We start from the raw sequence: 6,833 nt of genomic DNA on the forward strand, positions 1-6,833 counted from the left end.
ATTCTCTGGGGCCCCAATTTTTTATTAACTTGTAAGAGGGGCCCTGGCGCCAACATTTTTTTTAACTTATAGGGGGCCCTGACCATCAATGGCTTTTTATAATGTGTATGGGGAGTTTATCGTTTTTAGCGCTGATGTCTGTGTGGTCTTTTAACTGGTGTGGGCGAGATCTGGGGTGGGGATTAGGGGCTGGGCTTGGCAGGCCCAGGGGGCCCCGAAAATGTTGTACGGAGCCCCATGATTTCTATTGGTGGCCCTGCAATAAATATGTCTTTATTAGTGATGTTGGTGAAAGTGCCCACATATTAAAAACGTCCAAGGAAGCAAAATAAAGACAAAAGAGATTCTCTATTGTCCTAGACATGAGCCCATCCTAAAACAAATGTAGCATGACCTTCAAATGGTTCAAATTTTTTTTTTTTTAAAAAATATATATATTTAACAGTTACAACTTTTTAACATAATTCCATTTTAAAATATGAAACAACACCAGAGTTTATTTTAGAACTTTTATGACTTTTTGGCATACATGATATGATGGCATACATGATAAGATCCTCCACAACATAAGGTTGTGGAGGATCTTATCAGTTCGTCAAGTATAACCTGGCGAAGCAGATTTTGCCGAAAAGCAAAAATTCATCTGGTGAAAGGGAGCGAAACTACATTAGTGCTGAGCTCTTTCGCTAGTGAATTTTCCTCTGCGCTGACCCTATTGGACCATTTTTAAACCAATTAGAATGTTAGAGGTTTTTGGATTTTTTTTTATATGAATTGTCTGAAAACATTTTTAGAGACTTTTGTGGCATTTGTATTTTTTTTTGATCGTTCAGGGCTTTATTTCATACTTTTTATAATCAGAACTTTTAATAAATTCAATGACAATCGTGGTTTTAGAGTTAGTGAGATTAGTTGCAGATTCAAAATCCTCTAAAACCACTAATATCCAACCTTTAGTAAATAAGCCTCCACCTCTCAAGAGCAACTTGCCAGTTTGTCCTGCTGAAAGGAAATTACATTATGGATTAAAATGACTGGGATGCATAGTTTTGTGTTATCTCTCAACAATGATACATCCCTTTGGATGTCCTCTCCGTAGTCATCAGTAAACAAATTTAATAAAATAGGATCCACAGAACCCAATGGAACCCCACAAAGAACCCTACTCCAAGTTTAGAATGTACCATTGCTAACTAATCTCCTCACATGATGCTTTAGTCAGTGCCTTTGCCATACAGAACATTACTTAAACCAAAAGCCCTTCGGTTAGAAAGCAGACATTTATGCAGCAAACAATTTGGCAAGATCCATATGGCTTGCATCTAATGAAACCCCACTGTCCAACTTCTTACTTTTTCTAATAAAAAAATTCAAATCAAAGTTGTCTGCTATGGTCTATCATTCATAAAGCAATGCTGATTCCTACACATAATGCCATTCTCCAGAACGTAATCTTAAATGTGATTCCTTAAAAAACATTCAAATAACTTGCCCACCACGAATGTCAAACTTATGGGCATGTGATTATCATGCTGAGCTTGTAATGTTTTTTTAAATATAGCAATTGAATCTGCTTTCCTCCAATCCACAGGTACCATACTAGAATTAAGCGAATCTGAAAAAAATAAAAAAAGGTCTGGATACAACTGATCTTGTCACGATGAGCGCTCGGCGCTCCCTACCTTCCTCCTGGCGTGGCGGCGGATTCAAGATGGCGGCGCCCAGGAATACACGTGGGTGCAAGGACGCCAGCGCCGGCACGGTGACGTCACGCGCTGTGGCGCCAAATTCAAACATAAAAGGACGCCGGAGACCCTGGTTCGATGCCCGAGTATAGCTCAATATTATATTGTGTTCCTGGGTCTCCCTGCTTGCCTGTTAAACCTGTTATTGATCATCTGCCTGTTTCCTGACCTTGAACCTTGCTGCCTGCCATCTTGAACCCTTGCCTGGACTAGACCTCTCTATTGGATTTCCCTTGAATTGTACTTTGCCTGGACTCACTGGAAAAGGACTTCCTCCTTGATCCTTACTACACCCCCCTGTGGGTGCCGCAGACCCCGCTGACAGATCTAAGCTACAAAATGGTGTATTCCACCAGCCACTGTTGCCTTGTTTTTAATTAGTTTTGAGTAAACGTTCATAAAGCATATGCTTCATCAGCATTCTGCGTTGTCACATATGGCTCTTACTTACATTACCTTATTGAGTGAATACATTAATAACAGTAACGATATATGATTAAAACAATGGGCATATCTTCCCCCACCCAAGCCACATCATTTGTACTGCATATACCCCCTCCATTTGCCAGCGCCATCACATTTTCCTAAAACAAATAGCAGCTTGCATCCGGCAGCCATTTTCCCTCTGACACATCATCAGTAACATTGATGACATGTGTGCTGTAAAGTTCATGCAATGCAGAATGCAGGTTTACAAAGGCACAATATACTTTGATAAAAAGTTTTGCCGGGGGTGAGCACTGTAATGGTTAAGCTGAGCTCAGGAGAGGTGGTTAGGAAAACAAAATAGGATCAGACAGCTAGAGCAGAGTTTCTTTGGGAACCAGCAATGCTATTTCTTCATTGGCTTCACGGGAGGGTGTGTTTAGTAATCTGAGCTGAGAAGGACTGAGCATGCTCATGAGTGAACAGCCAAAGCAAATTCCTGAGTGGGTTAGAGGAGGATTAGAGGAGGAGAAGGATTTCTAAGTGATTAAGGGGATGCTACAGCCTTACTGTCAACCTTTTAACAACCAGAGTGGCAGCTATCTAAAGATTTCAAAGAGGCTGTTCACTGATTACATTTTTGTGGAGGTGGTTTACATGTCCTTAAAGGAACTAAAATTTGCATTCCTTGTTGCCCCAGTATACCTGTATATAGCCATACCTGTATACTAAACATGTTAATATTTAGTGAAAGAGATCTACAGACACAAGTACAGTGAGTCAATAAGAAGGGTTATTGTGAAAACAAAAAAACAACTTCAGGAATTCATTATTAAAGGGGAACTATTTTGTATCTCATCATCTCAAATTACTCTTCAATATTCCCCGGCATCTGTCTATCTTCATTCAGAAATTGGAGACACATTTTGATGGTCAGATCTATTGGTAAGCGCTTTCTTTGCCTAGACATTGTATTACAATGAACTCTCCTTTGAAAAGACTGACTCCAACCCAAAGACAGACTCCTGAGAGGTGAATAGTGAAGTTTAGCTTGATTATTTTAGAAATGGTACAGAATTAAATTTATAAAGTTTCTTATTTCCGTGTGATAAAACTCCTATTTTAATTTTTGCTATAAATCCTCCTTTAAATAATGAATTCTTGGAGATTTTTTAAACCTATTTATAGCCATGAGATGAAACTGGAGGGAGGAAAAAAGCGAAATATCTTGTCTGATAAATGCTTGGGGTTATTTCCATCAGAGTACAGTCTTACATGCAATTACGTATATTGTAGTGAACTGGAAAAAATGTATTATATTCCAAATGCATCAGCCCTGAGCAGACCAATGGGTCGCTGGAAGAAGGTGTTAAAATGTTGGTGCGGTGCTCTGATAGAAAGAACCACAGGCTGGTACATTTTATTACAAAGGAGCAGCACTGGCTCAGGGAAAAACAGAAGTGGCTTTTAATTGCTAGGGAGAGCCTGACAAATTGGCCCCTCTTTTCAATTTAGCTTTAGCTTTTTGACCATTAACCTGATAAATAAAGCAACACTTGCAGGCTACCAGATGATTCAAAAGTCTGAAATATAAAGTTATGTGATTAAAGGCGACCTGTCACACTAAGAAATGATTCCAAATCTTATTTTATCAAGTTAGTTAAGCAAAATAAACTTTACTTGCACTATATACACTATTTAAATCTTCTTGAATTCAGTCTGGAAATTCATTTTTATAGCAAGCAGGCAGGTGACATTTTGTGCACACTGTTATTGTGGGGGAATATAGGGAGTGCAGAGACATATAGTAAGTGCTGAATGGAAAGTGAAAGTAATTGCCTGTCCCATCTCTATGCATAGAGGAGGGCAGGCAATGTAGGATTGATAGCTAGGATTTTTAAATGAATTTACAATAGGAATGTATGCTTTAAAAAAAAAAAAAGTTTGGATTGCATGTTTAATTTGAAAAGGACCTTTATTATACAGATTTTTATGTCTGGGTGACAGGTCCGCTTTGAGTTTTGCTAACTTGCCATAAGGATATATGCTATTCTCGATTGTAAAATATTATACTATGCTTTTGTTTGCCCATGCAATAAATGTAACCTGGAATGACAAAGAGCTGTCGATGCTCATGTTTCTGAACATTCAAATGCGGGTGATGCTCAACTATAACTCACTACTTGTTGTAGCGTCTGATGCAAGCTGCTGGTCCCCCTGCCAGGGACCCACTTATAACTCCAAGAAACATGCTGCAGCACTCCAAATCCTGTGAAAAGTGATTTATTGTGCCAACAAACTAGGCAACGTTTCGGGCTTGAGAAAGGGCGTTGGCCGAAACGTTGCCTAGTTTGTTGGCACAATAAATCACTTTTCACAGGATTCAGAGTGCTGCATCGTGTTTCATGTTTCTGAACATATTACTAATAAGTCATGTATGGATATTCAAACACATTTTTCACAACCTAACTGACTCAAAAAGGCTTGAAATGTGTATTGCTGCAACATATTAATAGACATTTGGGGGGTTACAGATTTTTTGTACCACCCACAATGTTTTAAATTATTCAGTGGTATAAACTATTATTTTATTTTGAGAATTAGATATAGTAGCTTTCATTTGCTTAATATATATAGCAATGACCTTTACTAGTCCCATCTGCCTTAATTTAATTAATATCACTATTCCCACTATTAATTAATGCATAGTATTGCATTTGCTTTCAATGTATGTTATAGGTCCTACTAATTATATTGCTCTGAGATACAGATTAATTTATTTTTATTAGGCTGAAATATATTAATTATCCATCTTTGATGTTAGTTTGAATCGGACTTTTTTCATTGTACACAACTTCCAAGACCCCATATACTGTTTTGCCTTCACATAATTCCAAGGGGGAGATGCATCTAATAAAATTAGCAATCAGCCATAATTGCGCTGAAATATCAAATGAAAATGATGCCTGTAACACAAGTCTTTCATTTCTGCCACCGTATGAAATCCTGTACATAGATATTAATGATATGTATGGTTACTAATCATCATTTATTTCTATTGCACCAGCAAGTAACACAGCACTTTTCATTAATTTATAACAAATAATTTACAATAATTTAACAAACAAGGGTTACAAAATTAAATTAGGATATAAGGGCCCTGCTTACAAGAGCTTACAATCTAAATTAACCTCATTGGTGATATTTGTTGCACTTCATCAATTATAGGTTTATTTGTAGTGATGGGCGAATTTGCGCCGTTTCGCTTCGCCGAAAAATTCGCGAATTTTCGCGTGAAATTCGCGAAACGGCGAAAAATTCGCGAAACGGCGCCGGCGTCTCGTTTTTGACGCCGGCGCCCGTTTTTGACGCCGGCGCCCTTTTTTGACGCCGGTGCCCGTTTTTGACGCCGGCGCCCGTTTTTTCGACGCCGGCGCCCGTTTTTGGCGCCGGCGCCCGTTTTTCTAAAAAAAAAAATTTTGACGCCGGCGAATTTTTTTGACGCGAATTTTCGCGGACGATTCGCGAATTTATTCGCTCGCGGCGAAACGCGCAAATTCGCCGCGAATTCGCGCCTGGCGAATAAATTCGCCCATCACTATTTATTTGTCCTCTATAAGCTCTAGGTATAAGCAATTCATTATTTCACATTTATTTCTATGTTTCTGTGCATTCATTATTTTTATTCATTTGCCTGTACATTTCACGCGCCTACGCCTTATATTCATTTTAACCAATAGGTATAGGATCTGTTATCTGGAAACCCGTTATCCAGAAAGCTCCCATAGACTCCATTATAATCAAATAATCCACATTTTTACAAACGATTTCCTTTTTCTCTGTAATAATAAAACAGTACCTTGCACTTGATCCAAACTTATATAATATAATTAATACTTTGGAAGCAAAATCAGCTTATTGGGTTTATTTATTATATAAGTGATTTTGTAGTAGATTTAAGGTATCAAGATTCAACTTACGCAAAGATCCATTATGTGGAAATCCCCAGGTCCCGAGCATTCTGGATAACAGGTCCCATACCTGTACAACCAAAGGGGGCTTATCATTAATATAAACAACTAGGGTTGCTTTTATATGTGTATTTCACTTTTATTGTGCATTATTTTGTTCTTAGTAATTAATTAAAAATATAGGTAAAGTTGCTTTGACCCACATTATCTTGTACCTTATCGGTATGTCTCTTGCAGATCCCCTCGTAAATGACTTTGACACCTTACTCAGATTGATATTCCTTTTTGTTGGTCAATTGACCTATGAGCTGAATGTTGTATATATACCAGAGAACACCACAGCTTCATTGTAATCAGCTTGAAAAAGGAACTAAAATGTTCTGAAAGCTTGCTATGATTATATTAGTTAATAAAGGTATCACCTTCATACCACTTTTGTTATTTTTTATTTCAGAAGGGTTGCCCTGCTAAAATATACAATTAGACTCCCTTTAAAGTGCCAAAGAACTCTGGACAAAAAAGCATATTCAGTTTTAGGGGCAGATTTATCAAGGGTCGAATCTCGAAGTGTAAAAAACTTCGAAATTCGACCATCGAATTGCATTACTTCGATATTCGAAGTCGAAGGTTTTTTTTATCAAATTTTTGATCGTTCGATGAAATCGTTTGGATCGAACGATTTAATAGATCG

Source organism: Xenopus laevis, chromosome 7S (assembly GCF_017654675.1).
Source record: "Xenopus laevis strain J_2021 chromosome 7S, Xenopus_laevis_v10.1, whole genome shotgun sequence".
Lineage (NCBI taxonomy): Eukaryota > Metazoa > Chordata > Amphibia > Anura > Pipidae > Xenopus > Xenopus laevis.